This window comes from Bos mutus, chromosome 15 (genome assembly GCF_027580195.1).
Source record: "Bos mutus isolate GX-2022 chromosome 15, NWIPB_WYAK_1.1, whole genome shotgun sequence".
Classification (NCBI taxonomy): Eukaryota; Metazoa; Chordata; class Mammalia; order Artiodactyla; family Bovidae; genus Bos; species Bos mutus.
Genome location: NC_091631.1, coordinates 5,381,674 through 5,398,908, shown reverse-complemented (window position 1 = coordinate 5,398,908; position 17,235 = coordinate 5,381,674). Strand labels below are relative to the sequence as shown.

The window sequence follows — 17,235 nt, the reverse complement described above, 5'->3', positions numbered from 1 at the left end:
AAAGTCCCTTGTTAAAATAACACCTAACACCCATCCAATACTTAAGTGGCACTTTATCTTTTACAGGTATTTTTATAATCATTCATCTTCTATGTATTTCATAATGTAAATGCAAGTATACTATCTCATTTGGGTTTATTTTCTTTTTTTATATTATTTTTAGTTATGTGGCTCTTTCTTACTAAACCGTAAGATACTCTTGAGCAAAAGCTTTTTGTCTTATTAATCTCTATCCTCACAAGGTTCAAATAAATAAATAAAGCATCATTATCCTCTTTTTTCAGGTTTATTTTCTTTCTTTTTTAAATATTATTCTTAGGTAACTCTTTCTTACTCAACCATAAGATTCTCTTGAGCAAAAGCTTTTGTCTCATTAATCTCTCTTTTCATGAGGCTCAAGTAAATAAATAAAGCATCTTTATCCTCTTTCTACACATGGGGGGAAAAGAGGTTCAGTGTCCCACCAAAGGTCACCTAGGTGGAAGAGAATGGTCTAGAGGAGACTTCTTGATTCTTAGTTCGGTGAATTTTCCAGGAACTTACCTACACATGGTTTCTATATGATCTACAGTGAAATCTTCACCCTATATCTATTCATACAGTGTAAATAATAAGAGTGATTTTGGTGCTTACCTAACTCAATAAAAATATAAACAGCAAATAGGAGTATATGTGAAAGACAAGTTTATTTGCCTCCAAAGGACTTAAGGTAATTTAGAGAAATTTAAAATACAGTTAGTTGGTAAGGGGGAATCATCCCTGATCAGCAGCTGCCAAATAATCAAGCTAACTATCTAGCTGGGTCTCAGACACTGTTCACTTGTCTTTGCATAAGAAATAACTACAGTTTTAATTATAATTTGGGGTTATTCACAATACTTATACCACTGAGTATTTACTCTACCAGTTGAAAAAGAAAATCTTTCCTTGAAATTGGTTAAAAACCCAAGAGTAGTAGACTACAATCTACAGTTCATACTAGTTTTAAATTTATAACTACAATTCTAGAATATTTGTGGGAGGGTAGGAAAAAGGTCTTTAAAGTGGCCATTTGTTTTAAAGTTAAACTTTGCCTCTATCTGCACATTTTAACTAACCATTATCAGACAGGCCTTAGGAACATTCAGAACATATTCAGGAAGTAATGCAGAGGACCCTCAGAGTTCATAAAATGAAATATGTATAAAATAAACCAATAATTTCACGAAAAGTCGCACAATCTAAAGGCCTGAATGATCTCTTCTGAGAAACGTAGTGCTATTTTCAAAACACACAGCAAACTAAAACCAAATTAACCTTCATAATAGCTAAGAGTGGAAACCACCCATATCTCCATCCACTGATAAATAGATAAATAAAACGTGGTAAATCCATAGAATAGAATATGATTCAATGATAAAAATGAGGTACTATAAAGAATTCCTAATACTCAAAAACAGGCAAACAACATGATTAAAAAGTGGGCAAAGAACTTGATTAGACACCTATCCAAAGAAGACAGACAAAAGGCTAATAAGCACACGAAAAGAAGTTCAATACTACTGAACATTCAGTTCAGTTCAGTCGCTCAGTTGTGTCTGACCCTTTGCGACCCCATGAATCGCAGCACGCCAGGCCTCCCTGTCCATCACCAACTCCCAGAGTTCAGTCAGACTCATGTCCATCGAGTCAGTGATGCCATCCAGCCATCTCATCCTCTGTCGTCCCCTTCTCCTCCTGCCCCCAACCCCTCCCAGCATCAGAGTCTTTTTCAATGAGTCAACTCTTCACATGAGGTAGCCAAAGTACTGGAGTTTCAGCTTCAGCATCATTCCTTCCAAAGAAATCCCAGGGCTGATCTCCTTCAGAATGGACTGGTTGGATCTCCCCTTGCAGTCCAAGGGACGCTCAAGAGTCTTCTCCAACACCACAGTTCAAAAGCATCAATTCTTGGCGCTCAGCTTTCTTCACAGTCCAACTCTCACATCCATACATGACCACTGGAAAAACCATAGCCTTGAACATTAGGGGAATGCAAATCAAAACTACGAGACACCACTTCATACCTATTAGGACAGCTACTATCAAAAATCCAGAAAACAGAAAATGATGGCAAGGATATGGAGAAACTGGAGCCCTTTAACACTGTTGGTGAGAATGTAAGATGGTACAGCTACTGTGGAAAACGGTATGGCAGTTCCTCCAAAAATTAAAAATAGTATGGCCATATGATCCAGCAATTCCATTTCTGGGTATATTGAAAGCAGGGTCTGGGTTTCCCAGGTGGCACTAGTGGTAAACTGCCTGACAATGCAGGAGACATAAGAGATGCGAGTTTGATCCCTGGGTCGGGAAGATTTCCTGGAGAAGGAAATGGCAACCCACTCCAGTATCTTTGCCTGGAATCCGACAGACAGAGGAGCCTGGAGGACTACAGTTATGGGGTTGCAGAGTTGGACACAACTCAAGCGACTTAGCAAGTACAAAGAGATATCTGTATACCCATGTTCATAGCAGCATTATTCACAGTTAAAACACGGAAGCAACCCACGTGACCATCAATGGATGAACGGCTAAGCAAAATGTGGTATGTACACACAACACAGTATCATTCAGCTTTAAAAAGGAAAGGAATTCTGACACAAGCTTATAACCTGGGTGAACCTTGAAGATACTGTTAACTGAAATAAGCCAGCCACAAAGAGACAAACGCTGTGTGATTCCACCTATATGAAGCACTTACTGTTGTTGTTCAGTTACTCAGTCACGTCCGACTCTTTGTGAGCCCATGGACGCACCACGCTTCCCTGTCCTTCACCAACTCCTGGAGCTTTGTCAAACTCATGTCCATTGAGTCAGTGATGCCATCCAACCATCTCATCCTCTGTCGTCCCCTTCTCCTCCTGCCTTCAATCTTTCCCAGCATCAGGGTCTTTTCAGTGAGTTGGCTCTTCGCATAAAGTGGCCAAAGTATTGGAGCTTCAGTTTCAGAATCAGTCCTTTCAATGAATATTCTGGACTGATTTCCTTTAGGATGGACTGGTTGGATCTCCTTGCAGTCCAAGGGACTCTCAAGAGTCTTCTCCAACACCACGGTTCAAAAGCATCAATTCTTTGGCACTCAGCTTTCTTCACAGTCCAACTCTCACATCCATACATGACTACTGGAAAAACCACAGCTTTGACTACACGACCTTCATCGGCAAAGTAATGCCTCTGCTCTTTTTAGAGTAGCCAAAATCATAAAGAGAGATAGAAAGTAGAATGATTGTTGCCAGCAGATGCAAGGAGAGGGGAATGAGGAGTTACTGTTAATGGGTATAAAGTTTTAGTTCTACAAGGAGAAGAATTATGGAGATGGATGGTAGGGGCTACACAACATTACAAATGCATTTAATGCCACTGAATTGTACATTTAAAAATGCTTAAGATGGTAAATTTATATGAAATGTTCGGAACAAGCAAATCTACAGAGACAGAAATTGGATGAGTGGTTTACCTACAACTAGAGCGTTTGGGAATATTAGAAAAGTGTGAAGGAAGGTGGGGTTTCTTTTTGGGGTAATGAAAAATGTTCTAAAATTGTGTTGATGGTTGCATAAATTTATGAATATACTGGAAGTCACTGAATTGTACACTTTAAAAATGGGTGAAAAGTATATAAATTATATATCTTACTAAAACTGTTAATAACAACAACAACAAAACTAACAAAGTTTACTTAAAAAGAAATCCTTGGGAGATAAGAGTGATTTGTAAAACCTGCCAATCATTTCACACTTGAATGGCCTGGCTATAATGGTTAGACTCCTTTCTAATAACAGGATCTAATACTCCAGTTTTACCTTAAGTATTCACTCAATGAATTTCCCTCTGGGCAAACCATGATGGTTCAATGAGTTCACAGGAGTAAAAGTAGATACCTAAACAAATAACCATATCCACTTGAAACTAGCACAACACTGTTAATTGGCTATACTCCAGTATAAAATAAAAAGTAAAAAAAACCAAAAACCAAAAAACACAATTCTAAACAACCATAATACAAAATGTAGTATATATGGAAAGTGCCCTAAGCAAGAGACAAATAAGGGTTAGGGAGATCAAAGATACGATCAACTGCCAGTGAGTAAGGCATGGTCAGTGAAAAATCTTATAGAAAGGATGACATCTGAGCTCAGTAATAAATTAAGGGTAGATTAACAAAAAACAAACAAAAACAAAACCAGGAGTGGAGAAGAGATATTGAAGCTGAGAAAATGAGAAACGCAAAGTCTTGGAAGTAGAAAAGTACTAAGCATGTTTAGGGAACACTAAATGGCTCCACTTAACATAGACCAGAAAGATAGACTGGGGCCAGATCATGTATAATCCTAAATATGAAGCTAAACAGCAGAGGATGCTGATGACGTGAAGCAGCAATGACACGATCCTATCTACTTTAGAAAGATAAATCTATGTAGAATGAATTGGACGGAAGAGAAAGTAGAGTCCTGACAAGAAATTATTGCAGTACTCGAGGACAAAGTTAAATAGAAGCCAGAACTCCTAGGAATGGAAAGGATGAGCAGAGGAGATTGAAGGGAGTTACATTAAAGAAACAGAATCAGCAAGCCTTAGCAACTAAGGATGTGGGAGTAGGAAAAAAAGTCTAGGAGGAGGCTCCAGTCTACATGACTCGGAGAACAGTGGTGCTAATGACAGAAAAATGTCAGAAGAAAGTTCTGAGAGTTGTTTAGGGGGAGTAGAGGAGAGGTTAAGAACATGATGAGTTTGGTTTTAGATTTGAAATTCACGTGGGTGGAAATGTGGTACCAGGAATGAACAGAGGGATCTGGATTTTATAAACAGGAAACCAAGTCTTCATTTCATAGCAAGGTTTGATGTTTTAAGAGTGCATAACACCGCCAACAAAAAGAAGCATTAATAAAATTAATTTGACCTATATATGATGTTTGCTATGGTTCATTCAAGTTAGTCCATACTACAAATACTCAGAAATTTCAAGTTCATTATCATTATGGCTCATTCAAGCTAGTTCATACTATAAATACTCAGAAACTTCAAATTACTCAGCACACTGTTTTTACCCTAGTCTAAAACAGAGGCAAACTAAATCTGTTCTACAGAAATAATATAATTTTAATACTACTGTTGTATCTAAAAATCTCTTCTAAAGAGCTCAAATACCGTATAGTTCACACTATTGCTGAAGAATGTTTATATGTAATTATTTATTTTTAGACCAGAGATTAGGAAATGTTTTCAAAGTCACACATAAGGCCACAACTTAGAGTAAACTCTGAACTTAGAACAGATTTCAGTTTAGTGTCCAATTAAACATTAAATGTGCTTTATGTACTGTCATTAGTATATAGACCCCAGGAGTCTATGCATTTTCTCTTTCATGAACCAGCTAAAAGCAAGGCACTGAGAGAGAAAGTCATCAGTAATACAGTAATGTTAGACCTGGGGCAGAACCTGTATCTCCTATTTCTCAGTCCACCATTCTTCCCCATCACTCAAGGGTCCGTGTATAGTGAGTGTCCTTTTACTTTAAATTCCTGCACTATGACAGCTAATGAGAACATTTATACAGCTACTCAACATACTGTTTTAGCTTCCAACTTGGGCAGAAGGTACGGCAGTGAAACTATCTTATGGCTAGCTCCCAAACTATCTTATGCAGCTCTTGACCTACAAAAGCTCTTCACTATCACGATACAAGAGATCTGGATCTGATTACCATTCCTGGACTCCTGACTTCTGTCTAAGGAAATATTACTGCAGAAGCACAGAATGAGTCTGAGGGAAGTCTGAGGAAAAATTCCCCCCACTCAAAAAGAAACCCCTCTGAACGATTAATAAAGAATGATGTGAACTTGCTTAAAAAAAAAAGGAAATTATAAAACAAAGATAAGACAAAATACACATATATGCCCAGAAATCTTTACTCAAACTGTCTAAGAAGGACAACTGGATTAAAGAAGTATAACAATTATGTAACTGTCATAGAAAATTTAAAAACGTATTACTTGGCCAAGCCAGACAAAATCTCATCACTTAAGTAGCCAGTAACAAAAATGACAAAACTTCCCCTCTAACTTAAAAAAAACTGCACTCCCTCCAGGTAATTCTCATTAACAAGGACAAGTGTTACCCTCTTATTGGAGTATTTTGCATATGGGGCCAGAAATGGGAACTGCTCCTCTAGTAGGTTATCTCAACAAACTTGGGTGGGCTTGCTGTACTAGAGCTGAGATGGTGACCTCCCACCAACTCCTTCAGAGAGGGGCAAAAGAGCGGACTCTTTCATTCTGCTATTCATATCAGTGGGAAAGGTTAACTGGATTCTCCTCAATAGATGATCACTGTCAGTGTCTCCAAAAGTGGGGGATTCAATAGCAACACAGGCCTCTGGGGAGACAGAAAGCTAAACCTGGCTGTGAATTAGGTCTACTTTGAGAGTTACCGCTCAGTTGTACCAAGATAGCTGAAAATCTAATCCTTACTCATCTCAGAGTTTGCCAGGTCTCCAAATGCCAGGCTAAGGACCCAAGGCCCAGGACCGTAGATTCCAGCTCCACCCATCTAGCTCAGCGGGATTATACTGGGCAAAAACAATCCTCTCATTTCAAGCAGGAACCAGACTGGGGCAAAGCTAGGCTGTGGGCACAGCTCAACCACTGCATATCCAAACCAGCACCCTAGAGCCGCTGTCACCACCCAGAAGCAGAGCAGATGCCCCAGGCTTTAGCTCACTGCAGCCGGCATTGTTTACGCTCTTTCGCCGCCTTAGCCTCCGATAGGCCAGGAAAGTCCCCTGTATAGTCCACCAGGACTTCCGGCATGGGCGCGGGATGCTTGACCCTCGCCCGCAGTTTGACACTTACGCTCCCCAGCAGGGAGAGGTCGCAGCCCTACGGTTCGAGGCGGAATCAGCAGGAATACCGGGCGGGCGGGGGTGGTGGCAGCATTGGTGCGAGGGCCGCTGGGAAACGCCTCCTCGGGGGCGGGGCCCAGAGCGCTGTGTCAGAGTGCCCGCCCCACCCCGGCCCGGCCCCGGCCCCCGCCCAGCACACACCGACAGCTTAAAGGGGCCGCACACGCCTGTGCTCAGAGGTCTGCAGCACTGGGCGGGCGCTCCTTCCATCCCACAGGGCTTTCAAGGCGAGACGCTGATGTGAAGGGCCAACTAGGAACACTCTACTTCGGTTAGGTGTGGACCTCTTCTTTTGTGTGTGGCAACACAGATAATGTTCCAGAAACAAAGGAGGTGACCTGTTCTATCACAATCTTAATGCCTCCTTCAGAGGTGAAAAAAATTGCGGCTGGAAACAAAGCTTCAGGGTAAATATATAGCCCCCATTATGTTAGTGGCTTATTCCACTAACTGCTTATTAACTCGAGCAGTTAGCATTTTTCAAATGGCAACTCAAAGGCACAGAAAAGAATTCTGAGAGCCTGCACTGCTTCACCTCACCCTTTCACTGACTTCCTTCTCTTCCGTACAACGAGGAATCCTAGACAACGACAGAAGATGGATGTGTGTGCATGCCAAGTCGCTTCAGTCGTGTCCCACTCTGTGACTCCATGGATTGTGTCCACCAGGCTCCTCTGTCCATGGGATTCTCAGGCAAGAATACTGTAATTGGTTGCCATGCCCTCCTCCGGGGGATCTTCCCAAACCAAGGGATCAAACCTGGGACTCCTGCATTGCAGGTGGATTCTTTACCATCTGAGCCACCAGGGAAGCCCATGTAATATGAAGAGTTCTTGAGAAAATTGTAGTAGAAACTGGACTAAAATCTCAGGGAGTTAAGTAATGGTCTCTGATCTCTCTGTAGGTTATTAGAGAATTTTAAATTTCTTTTCATAGGAGGAATTTTTCCTCAATCTCAACTTACAAGGTCTGTATGCATTTCATGTCTCCTTTATACTGTCAGGAAGAGATTTATATATTTATTAAGCCTGTATTGTTGTTCTTCAGTCACTAAGTTGTGTTCGACTCTTTGCGACCCCATGAAATGCAGCATGCCAGTTCTCCACCTTCTTCCTGAATTTGTTCAAACTCATGTCCATTGAGACAGTGATGCCATCTAACCATCTTATCCTCTGTCCTCCCCTTCTCCTCTTGCCCTCAATCTTTTCCAGCATTATCTTTTCCAATGAGTCAGCTCTTCAAATAAGGTAGCCAAAGTACTGGAGCTTCAGCTTCAGCTTCAGCACCAGTCCTTCCAATGAATATTCAGGGTTGATTTCTTTTAGGATTGACTGATTTGATCTCCCTGCTATCCAAGGGACTCTCGAGAGTCTTCTCCAATACCACTGTTTGAAAGCATCAATTCTTTGGTGCTCAGTCTTCTTTTTGATCCAACTCTCACATCCACACACGACTACTGGAAAAATCATAGCTTTGACTACACGGATCTTTGTCAGCAAAGTGATATCTCTGCTTTTTAATAGCTTTTCTTCCAAGGAGCAAGCGTCTTTTAATTTCATGGCTGCAGTCACTGTCCATGTTGATTTTAGAGTCCAAGAAAATGAAATCTGACACTCTTTCTACTTTTTCCTCATCTATTTGCCATGAAGTGACAGGACCGGATGCCATGATCTTCGTTTTTTGAAGGCTGAATTTTAAGCCAGCTTTTCCACTCTCCTCTCTCACCTTCATCAAGAGGCTCTTTAGTTCCTCTTCACTTTCTGCCATTAAAGTGGTATCATCTGCATATCTGAGGTTGATATTTCTCCTGCCAATCTTGATTCCAGCTCCTAAGTCATCCAGCCCAGCATACCTTCACCTAATCTTGATAAATAAGCATACCTATTAAAACCTTAAGTCACCCCTAAACCTATACAGGAATCAATTTAGTAAAGCCAAAAACCATTTATGGGCTTCCCTGGTGGCTCAGTGGTAAAGAATCTATCTGCCAATGCAGGGGATGCAAGTTTAGTCCCTGGGTCAGAAAGATCCTCTGGAGAAGGAAATAGCAACCCACTCCAATATTCTTGCCTGGGAAATTCCAGTGACAAAGGAGCCTGGCGAGCTACAGTTCAGGGGGTCACAAAAGAGTTGGACAAGAGTTAATGCCTAAAGAACAACAACAAAAGACCATTCATAAGTGCCCGAACATCTTCCACCCCAAATAGGAGTTCAAGTGGAAATTTCAATTCCAAAGGACAGGCACAAAGACTGCTCTAATATGGAGCAGACCCAGGTTACCCTTATTCTGAAGGTTGTAGAAAATTCTAGGCTAAGGTTGCCATGAAAAGAAGCTGATTCAGATTAGAATAGTCTGATTTTGAATTGCAAAAAAAGAAAAAAAAATCACCTCATTTCAAAGTGCATTTAACTGTGAATGATACTTTTGAATTAGGTAATTAAGACCTTCTTGCATTCTATCTGTATCAAGCTTATCACACTGTTCTGAGAGCAATGTAGTAGATCAGCCTTCCCACTAGACTGTGAGCACCTCAAGGCAATGGTTGGAATGTATCTCATCTTTTCTCCCAGTACATGATACCAAATGAATACTCAGTAAGTATTTACACAAACGGTATGACCAACACTTATTTGACAAAGGAGTCCAGGTAACTTCAATAAGCCTAGTGCAGTGAGTATACACGTGCATGTTCACATACAAATGGACAATACCCAGTGCTGCACTTACTACGGAATTAAAAATTTAGAGAGAAAAAATCCATTGATTGTACAACTCAGTGCAATCAGATTTATGTATTTTGTCCCAAAGCAAAGACATTTTATATAAATATTCCTGAATAATAATTAGATATCTCACCCAATGTCACAGCCCAAAATATTTCGGTTATTGTGTCCTTTTCTCTATAAACCACAAAGAGACTAAACTGGACATGTAAAACCTTCACAATTAAACAAATTACCAGAAAGAAGTATTCTCCAGGGCAAAGTTGAAACTGTTTAGGAAATGATTCAGCAAACATTATATATGGAAGAGAATATGGGAAAATGATAATTCATTTATCAGAAAAGTGGTTATTTCTTGTGCTTTTAAAAAATCCTTCTTCATTGTAATGTTTTTTCCTGAAACAAATCAAGCACAGATTAAGGAAAATATTTATTTACACATAGCCAGAGTGAAGGGGGAGAAGGCAATGGCGACCCACTCCAGTACTCTTGCCTGGAAAATCCCATGGACAGAGGAGCCTGGTAGGCTGCAGTCCGTGGGGTCACTGAGTCGGACACGACTGAGCGACTTCACTTTCACTTTTCACTTTCATGCACTGGAGAAGGAAATGGCAACCCACTCCAGTGTTCTTGCCTGGAGAATCCCAGGGACGGGGGAGCCTGGTGGGCTGCCGTCTATAGGGTCGAGCAGAGTCGGACACGACTGAAGCGACTTAGCAGCAGCAGCAGAGTGAAGGGGGGAAAGTTTTAAGCATTAACTGGAATTCTTTATTAGATCATATTCAGTGAAGGGAAGAAGCCAAGTTAGTGATTAAGAGCGAGGACTCTGGAGTCAGAATGCTTAGTTCAAATCCTGGCTGTGCCATTTATTAGCTGTGTGGTTTTAGACAAAAACTCTTACCTCTTTGTGCTTCTGTTTTCTATTTGTAAAATGAGGAATTTTTTACCTTACTGGGATAATTAGGAGAATTAAATAAGTTTCTTTTACTTAAAAGTGCCTAGAATTAATTGCTGAACATAAGTAGTAAATAAAATACATAATGTTCAACAAATACTGTCGACCTTTTCTATCACATTGCTCCACTAAAAAGTAAATGAATAGCCCCTTCCCACTGACTGCTCCCTGTGTTCCTCCTAGCTGTCAGAAGTTAACTGAGGATTAGAGGGAGAAGAGGTCCTCCAACCCAAGAGCTTTTAAGTCAGGTTTACTGAGGTATAACTTACATATACTAAAATTCTTTAGTGTAACTTACATATACTAAAATTTACTTTTAAAAATTCTTTCTTGGAGTAGAGTTGATTTACAATGTTGTGTCAGTTTAAACTTCACTCTTTAATACACAGTTCTATGCACTCTGACAGAAACATAATCATGTATCCATCACCATAGTCAAAAACATCTCTACAAGCCCCACCAACTTTCTTGTGCCTCTTTGTAATTAGCCTCCCCCCCAGACCATCATTGATCAGTGTTCTGCTCCTACAGGTTTGGTTTTTCCACGACGTCACGTACAAAGAACCAGATAGTGTGTAGTCTTTTGAGTCTGGCTTTGTTCACTTAGCATAACTGAGATTATCCGTGTTTTTCACATGTCAGTAGTTTCACTTTATTGCTGAGCAACATTCCCTTATATGATCTAACACATTCTGCTCATCCATTTACCAGCTGAAGGACGTGTGGACTGTTTACAGTTTTTAGCAGTTGCAAAAAAAAAAGATAAAAAACCCAAACAGCTACAAATTTTTATATGAACATAACTTTTTATTTCTCTTGGGCAAATATCCAGGAGTGGGAAAAATGGGTGATAAGGTAAGTGCGTGTTTAATTTTATAAGTAACTGTCAAATTGGTTTCTAAAGTGTCTCTTTGAACTCTTTCATGCTCTTTTTTCTTTCTTTTCTTTTTTTTTGTTGTATCTTTCTTTTTTTTCTTTTTTTTTTGTTGTTGCATGCTCTTCTACTAACAATAAGTCAAGGGTAACTGGATTATTACTTACTACTGATTTTCAGTACGGATCTGTATTTTTATACCTATCAATTACAATCAGTTCTTTCTGCAACTTAATATTAATGGTGTGTCATTAGTCTTCTATTTATGAAGAATCATTGATCACTTCACATGAATCTTAAATGTTACTTTATAATACTTTCAAAGGGAAATATCAATGAAAATTACTCTTTCAAATCTCATCCAAAAGTAGTCATATCTGGTAATTTTTTCTGGATCAATGAGCTATAAGAATTAACAAAAACTACTACTAGTAACTAAATACATTAGGTATACTTCTGTTAATCAAACTTGTAACATTCAGACAAGAGTTTCCAGAGCCTAAATAAAATTTATCAACAATGTATATAGCAAGTATTATTTAACATCTTTAGCAAAAGTATAATTCTCCTCATTAGGAAACAAAAAGGACACATACAAGAAAATGTTTGGAAACTCATTATAAATACTATGTCCAGAGACTTCCCTGGTGGTCATTGGCTAAGACTCCACACTGGCAATGTAGGGGGGCTCAAGTTTGATCCCTGGTAAGGGAACTAGATCCCAGGGGCCATAACTAAGACCCAGCACAGCCAAATAAATAAATATTATAAAAAATAAATACTACTTCCAATATCACATCAAAATGCCGCTGCTGGTTATGCAAACTGGCACATCCAATTTCGAAAATATTTGATATCAACAACCCATTCCCAAGAGAACTGAAAGTCCACACAAAAGCTTGTATATGAATGTTAACAGCACCATTACTCATAATAGTCCCAGAGTGGCCTATCCATCAACGGTCACTATCATTTTATCACTATCAAGATAAATAGGTGAAACAGATTGTGATCTATCCATTCAATGGAATATCATTCAGCCATAAAAAGGAATGATATATCCTACAACATGGGTTAGCCTTGAAAACACTGTAGTAAGTGAAATAAGCAAGACACAGAAGGCCACATATTGTATGATTACGTTGATACGAAATGTCCAGGTTAAGCAAATGCACAGAGACAGACAGAGCCAAGGGCTAGGGGTGGGAGGGCAGGGAGGGAAATAAGGAAGGGGAGTGACTACTAGTGGGTATGAGGTCTCTTCAGGATGATGAAAATGTTCTGCTATTAGATAGTGGTGATGGCTGCACAACTATATGAATATATTAGGAAGCTGCTGTACACTTTAAAAGAATAAATTTTATGCTGTGTGAATTCTATCTTAATTTTTAAAAATCCCATTAATAGGAGACAAATAAATAAGCTATAGTATATTCACAGAAAAGATATCATACAGCAGTGAAAATAAATGAAGACAGCTATTAGTTAAAACATGCATAATTTCACACACCACGCTGAGAAAATAGCTAGTTACTGAACAACATCAGATCAGATCATTATGATTATTCAAACCCAAATACTATACTGTGTAGGGATACATACATTTGTAGGTAAATTTAAAAGACAAGTATGAGGATGATATCCTGAAAACAGCAAAGCAGAAAAGGTAGAGATGCAGTCAAGGAAGGGTGCACAGGATATTGATATGATCTATTTCTTAAACTGGGGGTAGGAATACTAATGTTTCTTTTTGAAAATTCACAAACTAGACAGCATATTAAAAAGCATAGATATTACTTTGCCAAGAAAGGTCCGTCTAGTCAAGGCTATGGTTTTTTTCAGTGGTCATGTATGGATGTGACAGTTGGAATGTGAAGAAAGCTGAGCACCGAAGAATTGATGCTTTTGAAGTGTGGTGTTGGAGAAGACTCTTATTTATTTATTTTTACTTTACAATATTGTATTGGTTTTGCCATACATCAACATGCATCTGCCACGGGTGTACACGTGTTCCCCATCCTGAACCCCCCTCCCACCTCCCTCCCCATACCATCCCTCTGGGTCATCCCAGTGCACCAGCCCTAAGCTTCCTGTATCCTGCATCAAACCTGGAGTGGCGATTTGTTTCTTATATGATATTATACATGTTTCAATGCCATTTTCCCAAATCATCCCCCTCTCCCTCTCCCACAGAGTCCAAAAGACTGTTCTATACATCTGTGTCTCTTTTGCTGTGGAGAAGACTCTTGAGAATCCCTTGGACTGCAAGGAGATCCAACCAGTCCATCCTACAGGAAATCAGTCCTGAATATTCATTGGAAGGACTGATCCTGAAGCTGAGACTCTAATATTTTGGCCAACTGATGTGAAGAACTGACTGAATGAAGGCAGGAGGAGAAGGGGATGACAGAGGATGAGATGGTTAGATGGCATCACCAACTCAATGTACATGAGTTTGAGTAAACTCCAGGAGTTGGTGATGGATAAGGAGGCCTCGTGTGCTGCAGTCCATGGGGTTGAAAAGAGTCGGACATGACTGAAGGACTGAACTGAACAAAAATGACTTATTATATTTAAAATACTAAATACCCCATGAGTTTCAAAATGAAAGGCGGGGGGGAAGCTCTGCCTCTAGCTAATAAAATCTTATAACTATAGTGTTCAGGCAGAAACTTGGAGCATACTTTTTATATCCCCAAATCCCTGCTCTACTTAATTAGCTGTGAAACCTTATGGAAGTCATTTAATCTTTGGGGGCTTTAGTATTCTCATGCATAAAACAGATTTTATGGAACAGTATTCCACAACAATGATTTATATATAATAAACAGCAGGCTTTTGCAATTCCAGATTTTTCAGTACCAGGATATATGCGGCTTACATTAGATGTGTGGAAAGTGCTTTTGCTTCAGTGGTAAAAACCTCACAGTCCCATTCCCTTTGGCCCTTGGTTAAATGACAACAAAGGAATGGTAGTTTGCTTTATGCTAGTATCTCAAATGTGGTGATAATTCAAAACCATAGTTTGCAAAAATGTGGGTTCCCCTATCATTTTCCTTTTTCAGGCATTATACCCTGGTAGAAAATATTTTCTCCCCAGATTCAAAAAGTAGAGATTCACACAAATCACTCAAAAAGCAAAAATGTACTTAGCAGCTACTTATGCATGGCAAAGAAAGTAAATAGTAAAAATATTCATTCAAAAAGTCAGAAATTTGAATTGTATCTCCTTCTCCTAACACTCAGTACTGAAAAGTGACTTACTAAGTCATCTAGTCACATCTATCTCAATTTGTGACACCAAATAATCAGAATCACATACAGAGCAGGCCTTCCTATAGCCTGTACTCAGGGCACCAACTGCTGAACTTTCACTATCAACCATCACTAGAATGGTATTGAAAGTAATGCATTAAAAGCCCCAGACAAGTGGCTTCACTGGAGAAGTCTACCAAACATTTAAAGGAGAATTAACACCAATCCTCCCAAATTTTCCCAAAAATTAAAGAGGATGGGACATTTTGCATCTGGTCCCATCACTTCATGGCAAATAGATGGGGAAACAGTGACAGACTTTATTTTAGGGGGTTCCAAAATCACTGCAGATGGTGACTGCAGCCATGAAATTAAAAGACGCTTACTCCTTGGAAGTAAAGTTATGACCAACCTAGACAGCATATTCAAAAGCAGAGACATTACTTTGCCAACAAAGGTCCATCTAGTCAAGGCTATGGTTTTTCCAGTAGTCATGTATGGATGTGAGAGTTGAATTATAAAGAAAGCTGAGCACTGAAGAATTGATGCTTTTGAACTGTGGTGTTGGAAAAGACTCTTGAGAGTCCCTTGGACTGCAAGGAGATCCAACCAGTCCATTCTAAAGGAGATCAGTCCTGGGTGTTCTTTGGAAGGAATGACGCTAAAGCTGAAACTCCAGTACTTTGGCCACCTCATGTGAAGAGTTGACTCATTGGAAAAGACTGATGCTGGGAGGAATTGGGGGCAGGAGGAGAAGGGGACGACAGAGGATGAGATGGCTGGACGGCATCACTGACTCGATGGACGTGAGTCTCAGTGAACTCCAGGAGTTGGTGATGGACAGGGAGGCCTGGTGTGCTGCGATTCATGGGGTCGCAAAGAGTCGGACACAACTGAGCGACTGAACTGAACTGAACACCTTCAATGATAAAAACACTCAAACTAGGAAAGAAACTATATAATCAAGGCCATTTAGGAAAAGCCCACAGCTAATATACTTGGGGTACTTTCCGAATGGCTCAGCAGGTAATGTGCCTGCAGGAATATGCCTGCAATACAAGATACACAGGTTTGATCCCTTGGTCAGGAAGATCCCCTGGAGAAGGAAATGGCAATCCACTCTAGTATTCTTGCCTAAAAAATCCCATGTACAAAGGAGCCTGGCAGGCTCTAGTCCAAAGGGTCACAAACAGTCAGATATGACTGGGCACACATAACATCATACTCAAGAGCGAAAAACTGAAAGCTTTCCTCTAAGAGTAGGAACAAGGCAAGGATGCTTGTGCTAACAATCCTATTCAATATAGAATTGAAAGTTAATGTTCTCTGCAGGAAAAAAAGTCTTACGCAGAGAAATTAGGCAAGATGAAGAAACAAAAGAGATCTAAGTCAAACAGGAAGAAGTAAAATCATCTGTTTGCATATGACATAATCTTATATCTAAAAAACCTTAAAAGATTCTACAAAAGAAAATTGTGAGAATGAATGAATTCAGTAAATGAATAAATTTTGTGAACAGAAATGAATTCAGTAAATGAATGAATTTTGCAAAATACAAAACCAACACACAAAAATCAGTAGTGTTTTTATATACCACCAATGAAAAACATGAAAAGAAAATTAAGAAAACAACTCCACTTAAAATAACATCAAAAAGAATAAAATACTTGGGAATACACCTAACCAAGGAGATGAGACTTGTACACTGAAAGTTATAAAACAATGCTAAAAGAAACTATAGAAGATAAAAACAAAAAGACATCCCATATCCATGGCCTGTAAGATTTAGTATTATTAAGATTCCATATATCTGAAAATAATCTATAGATTCATCATAATCAAAATTCCAACAGCATTTTTTGTAAAAATAGAAAAATTAATTTTAAATTTCATATGGAATTTCAAAGGACCCTGAATAGTAAAAACATTTTTGAAAAAAAAAAAAAAAACAGTTGCAGTACTCCTCCTGATTCCAAAGCATATTAAAAAGCCTCAATGATCACAACAGTGTGGTAATAGCAGAAAGACAAATAGACCAATGGAACAGCATAGAGAACCCACGAATAAACCCTTGCGTATAGGGTAAAATTATCTTTGTTTGACAAGACTGCCAAGACCACTCAGTTGGGAAAGGATGGTCTCTTCAACAAATAATGATGGGAAAAACCAGATAGCTACATGCAAAAGAATGAAGGTGGACCCTTATCTTACATCATACACAAAAACTAATATGAAATCATTAAAAATCTAAATGTAAGATCTAAAACTACAAAACTCCTAGGAGAAAACATAGAGGAAAAGCTTTGTAACACTGGAATGCATAATGATACCGTAGATATGATGCCTAAAGCACAGGCAACCAAAGCAAAAAGGGCCAATGGGGATTACATCAAACTTAAAAACTTTTGTTTATCAAAGGACAAAATAAACAGAGTAAAAAGATAACCTACAGAAAGAAAGAAAATATTTACCAATCATTTATTTGATAAGTGTTTAATATCTACA

The 17,235-nt window shown here is 39.1% G+C and overlaps 1 protein-coding gene across 3 annotated transcripts in view; it reads right to left on the bottom strand.

Moving 5' to 3' along the window:
- The window catches only part of CKAP5 (cytoskeleton associated protein 5), a 112,256-nt gene that overhangs the window by 79,876 nt on the left and 15,145 nt on the right, over positions 1 to 17,235 (bottom strand). Inside the window, exon 1 of one of the 3 annotated variants that reach the window (XM_070383422.1) lies at positions 6,873 to 6,913. The exons of the other annotated variants lie outside the window; for them this stretch is intronic. The gene's annotated coding sequence lies outside the window, so the exon portion shown is untranslated. Of the gene's footprint in view, positions 1 to 6,872; positions 6,914 to 17,235 lie in introns of those variants that run through there. 3 annotated transcript variants of the gene reach the window in all.